The sequence below is a fragment of the Lutjanus erythropterus genome, chromosome 22 (genome assembly GCF_056507025.1).
Source record: "Lutjanus erythropterus isolate fLutEry1 chromosome 22, fLutEry1.hap2, whole genome shotgun sequence".
Lineage (NCBI taxonomy): Eukaryota > Metazoa > Chordata > Actinopteri > Lutjaniformes > Lutjanidae > Lutjanus > Lutjanus erythropterus.
The window spans coordinates 11,284,017-11,298,910 of record NC_139338.1 but is presented as its reverse complement, the minus strand read 5'-3'; the positions used below and the strand labels follow the sequence as shown (position 1 = coordinate 11,298,910).

The following is a 14,894-nucleotide window of genomic DNA, read 5'->3' as shown; positions in this document are numbered from 1 at the left end:
AAAACTAACATGATTTGTTTCACATTGACGTTTTGCAGCCATTTGGCCGGGGAGTCACGCTCAGAGGGGTTTAAAGTTCCACATTTTCACTTTGAGGAATCATTTTCAGAAAAGTGCAGTAGCCATTACAGATCTAAAGTGTTTGCCAAGGCCCATTTCACACCTCGCACAAAGCGTAAGCCACCTTTTAAAACAGTAAATAGAGAAAATAGGCCACCCAACTAACATTGGCATGACAAAACATGCGCGGCTGTGGCCTTGAAGACAAAACAGAGGGCTGACTGTGAATGTGGCTGTAAGAACTGTGAGTGGGTCCTGGCCTCAGATTTGGTGTGAAGTGGTGGAACACTAAAATAATCCTAAGAGCTGATGGCTCTTGGCTGAAGGCTGAGGTTTCATTTCACTATTGTCCCTTTCAAGCAGTCATTGCACCTCATCTCGACTGGATAATGGCAGCTGCTTAACAGAGCTTGAAAATTAGACGGTAGGAGTGATTTTTAGAGCCACATGTAAGACCACATGTAGAGAGATGGACAACAGGCTGTTAATGTCTTAAATGGTCATTTAATTATTAACTTGCTGCATTGCTGCTACTTTTCAAAGATATTATGTAACTAAGTTTTTATTAGCACTGTAACTCTTAAAACATTTATTTTAATGCATTCCTGGCAGCTAATGCGATAATCTCAATTGCTATGTTGCTTTTGCCATGTGTTTAGATGTGTTTTTGTGCAATTAGGTTTGAATGAGACACAAAAATGTGGGGTATAAAGGCCCAATCAGAGAGAGCACAGTTTTGGCTTTGGCTTTGGTTCTTTTTCCAGTTGTCTTCTACAGGCATTAAGCATTTTGAGTGCTGGTAAAGCGACCAATAGACATTGGGAGCGCCTCAGGTCTTTGCCTGAGAGCTCTGAAGGCCAGTGTTTATTCCCATTGTCCAATCAGATTAATTGAGAGAACATTCATAGATGCAAAAAAACAATTATGGACTGTACTGCACTCAAAAATTAGGGTAAGTTGTTTTCTTTTAACTGTACCAATAAGTGGTCCATGTGATTTCTCCTCTGATTTCTCCCATGAGTCTATGTTTCCCTCTGTCCACCATAATATTCACAAACAACCTCTCACCCTCAATCAGAGTCAGAATAAGCGCCGTCCACCTGTCTATCTTTTCTGCAGATGTTTAGGTTGTTAACTATCCACTAACTCAGAAGTTACCTGCTTCTGGCTAACCAAAATAAAAAGGTACATTTCTGAGTTTACACAGCAAAACCATGGTTGGTCTAAGAAAGATGATTTTACAGTTGCCGAGCAACAATATTTTTTAAAAAAAGCACTGCGCTGCTCTTTTTTTAACGGTGTCAACAAAAAAGGCAGTGTGCTCGGTCTGATTGAGCCCTTAGAAGACTTTTCTTCTTTTTATTTTTTCTCTAGTCTGTTCCACCTAGTCCTGCTCTACTGCGCTGTGACTGGCTACTAATACTGTGCTGTGATAAGCTAGTACTCGCCAGAGAGGCTTCCTGACATTGTGAATGGGTCCATTTTAACCTAAGCCGTGATCTTTTCCTAAACCTAACCAGGTTGTTTTCTTGCCTAAACTGCGAACGAAAACTGAAAATAATTTCATAAACTAAGTCTAGAAAAAACTAACTTATGCTAACCAGTAGACAAGACAGATGGTGTGTATTATTTATCGATTGCAGTGTATATATTATGGGAAGTTTTGCGCTGCAATGTGCACTTGAGTTTATAAAAAAAAGATTATTATATGAACTATATTTGAACAAGTTAAAAAGTAGCAAAGTATGAACACCATGCAAGTAAGTATGCATTATGTTTGTGCTTACATGCAAAAAGCAACGTTTATACAATGTTTCTGCCTTTTAATATATACCTGAGAATGAATACTGAAATCATTTAATGAAGATATTTTAGGAGTTTTTTGGGATATGAAGACAATAACTGAACCTGAATATGATCACAGGAGTGGGCAGTGTTGGTTAGTTGAACTTGCAGAATACAATACAAGTGAGAACGACACATAAGCATTTTGTGTGTGCGTGTACACCCAAACACACACACAGCGAGGATTACGTTTCCTTGAGGGGTCATTTCGGTGTGGCTGGAGAACAGCTGATGTGGCAAAGTATCCAACAGATGGAGAGAGATGGGGAGAGAAAATGAGAAGGAGAAAGAGAGGAGAGAGAGAGAGAGAGAAAGAAAGAGAGGTGGGGGTGTGGGAGGGGGGAGTCATTTAGCAATAAACAGCTCCAGTTGTCCTTCAGGCTCAGCAGAACCAAGGCGTGCGTGTCCTCCTGAGTCCATCAGGGACTGGCAGGGTAGAAACTGCATTCTCTCCTGCCTTTGTTTAAAGTCCTCCATCTATAGCATCTCACAGCTCTTTCATCCCTCCATAAATCTAAATGTGTCTTCTTCCTTCTCATCTTTTATCTCTCACAATTAATTGGTTTATGTTTCTGTCTGATTCCTTTCTTTGCCTATCTACAGGGCTCACTGAGAGAAAAATCATAATTTCTGCGCAGGATTTAATCATGCGTGTTCTCAAATTAATATTTTGAGCAGAAATGAACAGAATGTTCAACAATATTAACAGAGATGGGTATCAAGAACTGCTTCCAAATTGGTCCCTACCAATATATCAATAAGCTCCTAGACAAACAATACGGCTATCTGTATTTAATGTTGTATAAAACACCTGACAGGGTAAAATGTTTTAAAGTGTGGGCTCACTTTAATAAATTTAATGAAAATGAAGCTAAATGCAATGATTCAGAAACAATTTAACTTGTTATTTCTGCAAAAAAGCAAGTATTTTGAGCACCAAATCATAATAATTAGTATCAACAAGAGTATCAATAAGTACTAGTATCAATATTGGCATTGATAAAGTACTAACTATACACATCCCTAATTGTTAACATACAACAATAACTTGTATATCAAAAACAATAGCTAGACTGGACTGACAGAAGGCTGATATTGGTTTATTACAGATATAACTATACAATATACATATACATGTGTATATATTGTTTTTATTTTCTTGCTTTATTTAAACTATTATTTTAAAGGAAAACTAGCGACTACTTTGTGGTAACTAGTGGGGATCCAAATAAAGAATATAGAGTAGGATAAATAAAGAATACTGGTGTCTGCATATATGACGGATGATAAGTAACAAGATATTGCAGTACAGAAACTTCATACTGGGCTTGAGGTGATTTAGAAACAGTGTTAATATCAGCCTCAGAAATCCAGTATCAGTCGATATAATATCAAATAAAGCCATAATGTGCAACATTATGTTTTTATTTGTTAGCTAGGTTTCATATGTACATGTAAGTGGCTCTATTTTTGTTATTTTATTCATAGATATTTATGATTATTAAAAATACCAATCAAAGTTTATTGGTTCAGTGCTATGATATGATTCTGGACACAAATGTTTGTTGTTAAACTATAAAATACTTCCTCCATGACATATCTTTGTCACAAGTGTTTGTCTCGAGGCTCATTGCAAAAAGTGTGTTTATGTATACATACATTATTTTGTATAAAGACTATAGGCTGACATAGATATCCCCCTAATATCGATATCAGCACCAAAAATTCCAGCCTTGGTCGGGCACTAACTGTGTTATTTTAATTTTTTTTTTTTTTTGGTTTGTTTTTGTTTAGACCCCAGGAAGACTAGCAACCACATGCGGGAAGCTAATGGGGATCCAAATACAGAATAAATTAAGAATATCAGAGTACCTGTGCAACAGTCAGCCAATATCTAACACGATTTTGCAGCACAGAAAATCCAAACTGGGTTTGAGGTGATTTAGAAACTGCGTTAAAATCGGCCTCAAAAATCCAGCGTTGGTCAGACTATAATATCAGAGCACCTTTGTCCAAAATCACAACAATACTGCAGCAAACCCAAGCGCCTCATTTAGATAAGATTGTCCATGGCCTGTAAACTTTTACTGTTTATTTTCCACTGCAGTACAATATATGCAATACATAATGGTATACGTGCACCCAACTGAGAGCAGCTTAAACTCACCAGAATTGCTGAAACAACTTCCACTGTGCTGCAGCACCACAGCTTACAAAAGGACTGTATGTGTGTGTGTTTGTGCACTGAATGGGATAATATGCATTATTAATATGAAGGAATGGATTTAGCGTCTCAATACCAAAACACAGCAAGGATTTTGCCTGCTGCTAAAACTCCCCACCTAACTGAGCAGAGCAGCCTCACCGGCCCCCAACTTCAGCTCTTGATGCTGCAGTAACTTTGACATTAATTGGAGAGTGGAAATTACCAAGTTGTGTGCAGGAATTAGTTTCTTTTTCCCTCCTGTCTTCCCATGACACCTGTCAGGCTCTGTTCCTCTCTGTTCTCATGCACACTGGGTTTTTTTTTTTGTTTTTTTCATTTCACACATTTCTTCTTCACCTCCAATCACCCTTCTTGTTCTACATTAACGTTCTGTTAATTTTATGTATTTGTGCATTGTCTTTATGTTCATTCTTGAGCTTCCCCAACTCCATGGCTCGCTTTCTTTCTACCACCCCAGTGTTAATGCGGTTAGGTGCTAAGCAAGTGTGAGGGCCAGTACAAGTAATTACATTTGCATTATTGAAGCTGCTGGCTTTAATCAACTGCCCTTCCTTCTCTCTTTTCCTCCCTTTCTTTCTCTCACCAGCTTCTTCTTTCCGTCCGTCTGGTTCAAAATCACCTTGTAGCATTTTTCTACAGTCTGAATTCTCTCTATAGGTCTTGTTAATTGCACACTTTCTCTACCTTTGTTTCTCTTAGTCGCTTTTCAGTCAGGGTAATTTTAACTCTCAGTCTTGCGCCTTCTTCATTTCATATCGCTCTGTCTGGCCGTCTTGATCACATTTCTGCTCGTCCTCATTGCTTTTTCTGTCTATATGTCTGTCACATTCTCCGCCCCTCAACTTATACAATAATTGCTTGTACGGAACAAAGTTTGTTGTTGTTGTTAAAACTATGACTCATCATTTCTGGTGCATTAGTGATTCAACATGCTCTGTCTTTCCTTTAGCTTTTCATCCCGTCTCTTTTTACATCATTCCATCAAAAACTTTTCTGCCACAAAGGGAGTTATAGATTGTATCATATTTTATTACTTTCTGCCAAAATTTACAGCAGCATGTTTGAACAGGAGATGGAGCAGGTACTCAGAATGAATGAGCAGCTACAGCCACTGAACAGAAAAAGTTGAAAGATCACAAAAATCTTCACTTAAATTGAAACATCTTCAACTCAGGTGCATCTTTATTCATAGTTCTTGTATGCAGACCAAATGTAGCTTTTCGATGAATCTCAAAACATTTGTTACCAGATTTGTTTTGCTTTACTCTCTAAACTCTACCCTTCATTCTATCCATCCACAAAGGCTGCAGGGTTGTCCTGGCATACACATCATATTTTTAAGACTTTAGAAAATATCTTTGTTTGGCACACATCACTGCAAAATCACACCATAACCTGTGGGTGTGTATGCCTGTGTAGCTCTCTCTGCAGCTCTCACAGACAGAGAGCAGAGGAGTGAGACAGGGACGGCAATGATCAACACATTGTTTTTAAATTCCCGACCTCACAGCCAGCTCGCTGTCATTGGCTGCGGTCTGTGTACCACTGCCCAAGGGCTGACTTCCAGAAACATCTCCAGTGCAGCAAAATGTGAAAATAAGAAGAAAATAAAGGCCGAGGGCAGAATCCACCCAGATACAGACACCACCACACACGCCTAGTGGATTATAAGTGACAGAGACAATTTGTATAAGAGTCTATATGTTGTTTTTTTATATGCAGAGTATGACTTTAAGTGAACTTTTCTAAGTACATGAAATCACAAACCAAATGTAAAAAAGACAGTAATGCATTTGAGGGTCAGGAGGTTTTCAAGCTCTTCTCTGCCTGTGCTTTCAGGCGCTTACTTTCTTCCTTAGCGTTTTCCTTCACTTCCTGTCTCACTCATTATCTTACATTCCCCCTCCACTATTTTCATTTAATTTCTAAATTCCTCGCTTTCCATACTCCTTTATTTCCCTCTTATCACCCATAAATCTTGCTCTGTTCCTCTGTACTTTCTTCATTTAAATCTTTCTACAACTCTCCCTCCTCTCATTTCTTCCTTTATCAATCTCTAACTCTTCTCCTCTCCCACCTTCTGTTCTCCATTTCCTTGTCTATTTTCATCACTTTGGTGGTGCTAATGAGGCTAGACTTGACTAAGTGTTTTGAACATGCTATTATGTCTCCTCTGCTTTGTTTTGTTCCCTGGTGTTTTAGTTTGTTCCATGCTGTACTGCAATTTATTTTGTGACTGATTGTTGTTTAGTTAGATCTGTTTTTTTTCAGACATTTGTGATGAGGATAAGTTACTAATAAGAATTTCTTTTTTTTTCACTTCCTCTCTACATTCACATTTTATCTTATACTATCCTTCATTTTTGCATTGGGAATCAACAGATCCACAGAGAACGGCATCTCCACTGCCCTCCACTCAGTGTTCACTCACCTTGCAAAAAACAATTCATACATCAGAAAGCTGTTGATTTCAGCTCAGCGTTCAACACAATATCCCTCATGAAGCTGACTGGCAAACTGAACACTTTGGGCTTGACTTCGCTCCACAATTGGGTACTAGACTTCATCACAAACAGACCCCAGACAGATTGGTGGTCTCACCTCCTCTACTCTAGTGCTCAACACTGGAGTCCCCCAGGGCTGTGCGCTCATCTCCCTCCTGTTCACACTGTACATCCATGACTGTAGCCCCTGACATGGAGAGAACTCAGTAGTGAAGCATGGAGATGACACCGCCATTGTTTTCTAGATTTCAACAATGAGACCTCATGTTGGGAGGAAATCTGTCAGTCTTGCAGAGTGGGGTGCAAAAAACAACCAACTGCTCAATGTCAGCAAAACCGAAGAGCTGATTCTTGATTTTTGAATAAAGGAGGCAAAGACGCACGGCCCTGTCTGATCAGTGGAGCTGAGGTGGAGCAGGTGAGCAGTCTAAGGTTCAGAAGAATCAACATCACAGACAACCTGTCATGACATCACACATCTCCACCCTGGTAAAGAAAGTTCAGTTTGTGCCAAGTTCTTGTCAACTTCTGAGGAGGAGCAATTGAAAGCATCCTGACTGGAAACATCATAAACTGGAAAACACTGACTTCAGGAAATACATTTCTGACCCAGTTACCTGACCGGGCAAGTGAAAAAAATCCACACCAGCCACAGCCTGTCCACCTTATTGCCATCAGGAAGGAAATACAGAAGTATCCACTGCCTTAGTACCAGACTGAAGAGCAGCTTCTTCTCTCAGGCTGTGAAACTGCTGAATTCATCCTGACCACTCCCCCATATAAATCAGTTTGTTCTACATTTTTATCTCTTCAGCCAATTCCAATCAATCAATCAACTTCATCAAAATGTTGTTATACAACCTTGTTCCAAATGATAAATAAATCACTTTGTATCCTTGTTTTTTCTCATTACCTTTCTGTCTTTACTGCTTCCTCACCTCCTTTCTCCTCCTTTCACTCTCTCACCTCCTTTATTCCTTTGTCCCATTTTCCATTTTTTCTCCTTTCTTATGCCTGTCCCTCTTCCACTCACTTCCTCCCTTTGTCAAATCCAATATGTCGGATCTTTGATCAGCTGAGGCAACAGGAGGAAATCAACTCTCACTCCTTCATTATTCATACATTCTCCTCTTCTCCCGCCATCTGTCCATCCAATACATCTGACCCGGCAAGTAAGTGGAACTGCCCCGGCTCACCCATGTGAACGAACAGACACGGAGCATACAAACATTAAGTCGGCGTCTCCCTTTCTCGAATAAGGTGTCAACAGCCTCTCGTCCCCCCTCCCCGTCTTTGTTCACTCTGTCTTTCTCTCTCTCAGTCGGCTGAATCAATAGCTCCTCTTCACCTCTCAGTCCATTCTATTAGAGACAACAATGGCTCCACGCTGGACTAAGATTGCCTCCTATTGTGGCACCGGATGTCTATCAGCGAGTTGGACAGAACCAACACAACAACGCTGCAATGGTATGTGTGAAAGAGAGAGAGAGGGACGTAAGGACAGAGGAGAGAGAGACAGAGAGAGAGATGACAGGTCAAGATAAAGGGTAGACAATAAACTGAAGGACAGGACGATGATCTGTCATTCTCTGGTACGTGTGTGTGCGTGTGTGGGAGAGAGGGAGGCAGAAAGTGATTGTATTAGCGAGATGACAGGTTGAGATAAGGTGTAGACAAAGCTGTAGACAATTACAGTTGTACAGAGCTACAGGAGGATTGGCCAGATTTCATTCTTACTTTCGAGTGTTTGTGTGAACATCTGTGGCCTCTAGTCTGAGGGCAGTAAATGTGTATTGGCAGCTCAAGACGGTAGGAAGTCTTAAAGTTTAAGACACGACAGGGAAATTGGTCAAGCTGATGGGATAGGACTAAAGGTAGGGACAGTACATAAAAAAACTCTGATGCATAAGGGTATTACACATATTTTTTTTTTGTTACTGACCACAATGTGTCAATTGCAGAGTTTCATCTTAGGGCACATTCAGACCGAATCAAGCACTGCATTGACATGCCAGACACCCTATTCATTTTAATGGGGGTAGTCCATTTAGGCTGGAGGCTCCAGGAGTCAACTTTTGGACAACCCAGTGTCACAGGGCAAGTATGTGGATGTTGCACAGAGTCACACATACACCCTCTTGATGATAGCACTATAAAAAACCTACTCACCAAAAAAATTATGAAATCATCTTGAAGAGGACATAAATGTGTAATAAATTTCATGGCAATCTATCCAGATATTATTGAAACATTAAAGGAAAAAAAAGTAAAAACTCAAAAGCAAAGTTTCCATGCGTCACAGCCCTAATATCACAAACCCTCATAACAGCCAAACACTGTTATTACAATTATTATAGTTTTTAAACACAGTCTTGTTGAGATCCAGCTGCCATCAGTCCAAACCAATCACTCACCCACTGTGCTGAAAGTTGGGTAATGGATGGTTGGGACATGGCGGTCATATAAACACTGTACATTTTATTTCTTTCCCTATCTCTGACTGTACAATATGTTTTTCTTCCATATCTGATATACTGGAGAAGCTTCCTTCATTTTAACAAGGCAGAGAGAAGGTGACAGGGGTTACCTGTATACTCTGCCAAAAAAACAATCCACCTTCTGTGGCTGAGGAAACCAGGTTTCTGTAGCACTCTACCCCAATTACTGAAACTGTGTTGCTCATATGTGACGTTTAAGAAATCAGGTCACTGCACAAAGCAGACAGTAACCTAGCTCATGTGAATGTTAACTGTTAGTCCATGTCTTTGAAACAATTAAATGTGAAAAGAACACTGGGCCAGACATAAATTTAAATTTAAGTGAACATCTTCCAACAAAAATTTAAACCGGCCTCCTTGTGGCTTGGTGTAAAAGCAGCATATTTACTAAAAAGCAAACATATACTGATTATTCAGAGCAGCATATGTAAAAGGTATTTCTTTACATCACAAGGAAGTATGTGTAACTCTTGCAGACAGTTAATGAGCAGTTTAAGTCTCCTCTGGTGTATGAATTATAGAAAGAAACTCGCCTCACCTTACATGACCCCTGACGTGATCAACACCACTTGTCTCACTACTAACAAGGTTTTCATAACAGTGTACACTCTTTTCTTTATGCCAGTCTTATTGCATAAATATCTCCATCCATCCCGCCAGTGACTGATTTTTCAGACTCAGCCTTTATCCTAACCTCTTCTCCCCCCAGCAGCTGTCACTGCCTCCGTCTCCGCTGACCTGCATGTAAGCTGGCTTGGCCAACATGATACTGCTTAAAAGAAAGAGAGATGAAGAGGGGAAAAGTATGTGTGACTAAGAGTTTCATTTTAAAAAAATAGAGTTAAGTGGGGATGTTAAGGTTGAAGTTGTTCTCGAACAGTAGCTACATTTACATGCGCGTCAATAAGGCTTGGAAGGCAGACGATACAAACACATATACAAACATGCTGTCAAGCATCACACACCAGCTGGCAGATTACTCCTCCTGTGTGTGTGTGTCTGTGTGTGTGTGTGTGTAGGTGGTGGATTGAGTGACAGCCCAAGGTGACAGTAGGGAGCCCTTGGGGAAACCTGAACAGGACATGGCGTCTGGTTTGGTCTGGCTACCGTCTGCTAGACGTCGGTGCTCGGACCCCTGTTCCCACTCAAGGTAGACCCCATCTCTAGCTGGTGCAGTGGAAACAGATGGCTGCCTTGACAATGAGCAGGCACATTCTGATTGGCTCGTGCTCCGAGGGAGGGGCTGGAGGGAGCTGAGACGTGGAGCAGCGAGAGAGGGAGCTGTTGACCATTTAATCTTTTCTCATTTTACATGAAATAAATGATGTTTATTCATTTCGATGATGACTTAGCTGACATACTGACCTGATTCAAGACATAAAATACTATAACAGTGTCTTTCAAATTGGGGTGTGGTCAGCTGTTTTGATTGATTCTAATGTATAGCAATCAGAGTTCGATTATTTATTGATGAAAGTTTTCTTATCTTCAAAAATAAAAAAATAAAACAAGGAATACTCAGAGGGGATTACTTAAGACAAAATCTTCTCAAACTGGGGGGTAGGGATATGATGATATGATGTGATGCCAAGCTTATTGCATCATCTCAGCAAATTTTATTTCAAAGGGTCAATCTCACACGATCTATTGATACAACTATGGATCATCACCGTCATACACAAGTCAGGGACACAGCCTCTGATTTTAGCCTTTCCTTCTCAGTTTATTGCGGGGCTACGTTTATTCATTTTCAAAATAAATAACACATGAGACCTTCCTTGGTGCTAAGAAGCTGCAGCGTTTAGTAACTGACACACTGCAATCCGTACTGAACATTTACTGCCAGACTGACACTGGCAGCTTTCTGCTCTGCTATGTAAATCGCCTTCACTGTGCTGCTCGCTTTCACTCCTTTACACGCTGCACACACATTATAAACTACTCTGTTCCTTAAAGGAGCTACACTACGCTTATGACAATATCCTTCAGATAAGTTCAATAAAATGTAATTATTAAGGCAACCGACAGGAATATGCTGCTTTATCACTGAAGTGAGAAAAAATGCATACAGTCACAGCCCTAATTGGGGGTCCATGATCTAATGTATATCTATTCTGGGGGTCCTTGACATAAAAAAAAGTTTGGAAATCCCTGATATAACATATAACCTGACACATATTTTTCTGGCTTGACCATCTGTTAAAATTTTCCAGCCAAAGAATTGCTGGAAAAAACAAAATTAATAAAAATACCCTTCATGTTCTGAGGCTATAAATAAGAAAGACTCTTAAATTAAAAACTTAAATTAAAAGCTCCAACTGGGTGATGAATAATATCAATATTTCATAACAACTTCGCATCATGCCAGACTGTTACATCAAACCCTGCCAACCAGACCCAAAAAGGGTCAGAGACATTTTCATGTCGGACCCCCATGTGTCGAGACGACTTCTGAAATATAATAAGTTCAGATCCCAGGGCAAAAATTACATTTCTCAAAGTTAAGTCCTGGACTGGAAAAATACATTTAAGAGACCCGGCTGTAAAAGGCGAATCTGCAGAATTAACATAAAAGGCAGGTTTTCATCTGCTGGCTTTAAAACTGAGAGCCCTCGGGGGTGTGCTGGCGGAATAATGGACTTTTTAAACTTTTTGACTTCATTTCCCTCTCTGGGCATGGGCAGGTGAGACACAGACACACTGTGGCTGTGCGTGGACAGCACATCGTAACAGCACTGTCAGCTGCCTATACCTGTTAAATGTGACAAAGATTAAATTACTGAGGCTTTGACAGACTGTTTTAACGGTAGACTTTAATAATGCATTATGGTTTGAGAATTAATGGGACATGTTTAAATCAACAACACAATACTGAGCAGAGATGACAGTCCCATTTAAATTCATTGAAACAGCAGATATAGAACTGTTTTAACAAGTTAAATTAGTCAAGTTAGCCAGAGGCGTTGTCAAATTTAGCACAGTACAAGACTAATTGGCTGCTGGAGAGACGGGGGGTAACATTGGGGTCAACTTAACAGAGTTGTGTCTTGAATGAGGAAATGTACCGATCTGTAGAAATTCCATTTACTTCCCTGTCCATTTATTTTATGTTCAGCTGTTAAAATTCACCCTAATTCTTGGAGAATTATGATGGTTTATGTATCAGTTTAGAGCCAGAGTCATGCCTAAAAGCACTTTAATGGATCACACGGCTGGGTGATCACAAACAATAACAAAGTCTGGCCCATTTGAACACAACTAATGTGCCCCCTTTTCAGTCCGGTGGCTCAGGTGGTTCAACTATGTTATTCTGACCGTGTCAGAACGAGATGTGGCCACTGCGTGCGGCCCGTTTGATGTGTAAATGGGAGATGTGAGGGCTGTGTGCCATTATCTTGTTGATGCTGTTGTACACACACACACACACACACACACACACACACACACACACACACACACACACACACACACGCACACACACACACACACACCAGTGCTTGTCTATTTAACAGTGCCTTAAAGGTCACGCCATGACAGAAGAATGGCTGTCTTTACTCATTTATCCCTAGAACTGTCACTCACTGTCTGTTAAAGCAACAGGGTGGGCATGTGTGTGCAACATGTTGTACTGGTGAAGTTGTTTAGTCCTGGATAGGACAAAAATGATGCTCTTAAAGTCCCCAGCAATTAAAGGGATAGTTCAGATTATTTGAAGAGAGGTTTTATGAGGTACTTTTCAATAGTTGCTGTATTGGCTACAGTGGATTCCAGTTGGCACGCCACCAGTTTGGAGAAGCAGACACAGAGGTAAAGCAATAAATTGCAAAAGGTATTTTAGTCACAGGTGAAATCAGTAATTTTACCTCACAGAACACTGCAGTTGCTGGTCCTCTGCTGCCACGATCTGTTAATTTCTTTGTGTTATTAAGTGACTTTAGTGTTTTAATAGGATCATTTGGATGGATCGAGTCACACAATAACACAAACAAACCAACAGATCGAGGCGGCGGTGGACTAGCGACTCCTGTTTTCTGTGAGGTAAAATGACTAATTTTGCCAATGAAGTTTGGTTGGCTTAGAGAGAGTAATATCTGGCTTACAAAACAGCACTTTTCCATAAGAAAAGGCTGTCTGATGACAAGGTATAGTGATAAAATTATTATGAATTAATTATTATCAAATCATTAAATATAGTGTACACTGAATTTTTTTTTGGTGGACCCTTTTTAAGCGGTTGAACTAAGTTTTGCTGCTGACCCTGTCAACGGCAGTTCATTACTTAGCTTCAGTGCTGGTACTCCTCTCTGCTTCTCCTCTAGGGTGTGTCGACTACCTACTGTGAATGATAAACTTGCTAAACCAATAAGACGTTCATAAAACCCCACTTGGAATAATCCAAACATCCTTAACATTTTATTGCTTTTGGAGATTAACAACAAAAATCAGGCAGCAGACAAAATAAAACATCCTCCCATACAAGACATTAGTACATTCTGATTTTGCCAACAGGGACATTAGACCTGAAATTGAGTGATCTCTCTAACCTACCTTTTATCCCAGCCTGCTCCTTTGCAGGAAGGGGCTGCAATGCTGCCAATCCAATTAAAGCAGCAGCTCATTAGAGAAGCTGCTTAAGTGAATTGACAGCCAAAATAGCCCTGTTCACTTGTAGGTGGGAGAGAGGCATGGCGGTGAAACACTAAAAACAGAGCTAATGGCCAATTTACTGTATTAAAATATTAAAAAAAAAAGACTTTCAAAAGCATTTCCACTGTACACCAGGTAATTGCAGGAAAAACCACAGCGACTGTGGTTCATGGATGGATGGGAGAAAGTAACTTTTTCTTCACAAAAGTTCCCAAGTGTGTAGTGGTTTTAAAAGCTCCCATTTATGAGTTTGTTCTGCATTGTGATGCAATTAAACTGCTTTAAATATTTTACACAAATTGGTCCAAAACAAGTGGACACCAGAGTAGCCCCAGCTCCACAGCAAGCCCTGGATATATAAGGTGTTTAAAAGGCAGCGAGCAAATGTAATTGCATGGAGAGACTCTCTTTCTCTGTAACCCCCGGACCCCCACCTTCAGGCCCTCAGTTAAGTGTAATAGTGTGCAGTGGATGTGAGAGGGTTTGAGACGAGGTCAGAGCAAGGATCACCAACTAATTACGGTGCTGAGGCACTCAGCCTCCGTCAGATTGTTTAGAAAGCATTAGGGGGGAAACATGGGCTTCCCTGGTGCATTGCACGTAATTAGTTTGGAGCCAAGGTCACAAACAAACACAAGCGCGGGGACAAACAACATCCATACACATACAAAAGCATACGCAGAGACACACACTCTATCCTTCCTCTGTTCTCGAGCTCTGCATTCTCTCAGTCTTGCTCTCTCAGGGGCAACAAGGCACAGCGTCTATTAATTTCCTAAATGAATAGCCTAACCAATTGATAGTTATTTATGGATGTTCACATTTTATGCACAACACATGCTCCTTACTATTAATTACCTTTAGTGTAGGGCTAGGCAATTTATTGACTTTAATTATATTATGTATATCTTTAATGTTTTAAACAAGGTAAACTAACAGAAATCATCTTTTAAAACATCGGCATCATCACCCTTCTCTAAAACTTCACTTCACCATCAGGGTATAAGGTGTTTCTTTTATCCCTAGAACACTCATTTCCATACAACAAAAGCATATTGCCTAATCAATACATTTAAAGACTAACTGCTCCGGCCATTCTCTTAAGTGTTACTT

The 14,894-nt window shown here is 40.2% G+C and overlaps 1 protein-coding gene across 3 annotated transcripts in view; it reads right to left on the bottom strand.

Moving 5' to 3' along the window:
- The window catches only part of tbc1d22a (TBC1 domain family, member 22a), a 159,428-nt gene that overhangs the window by 57,384 nt on the left and 87,150 nt on the right, over positions 1-14,894 (bottom strand). The window lies entirely within an intron of this gene.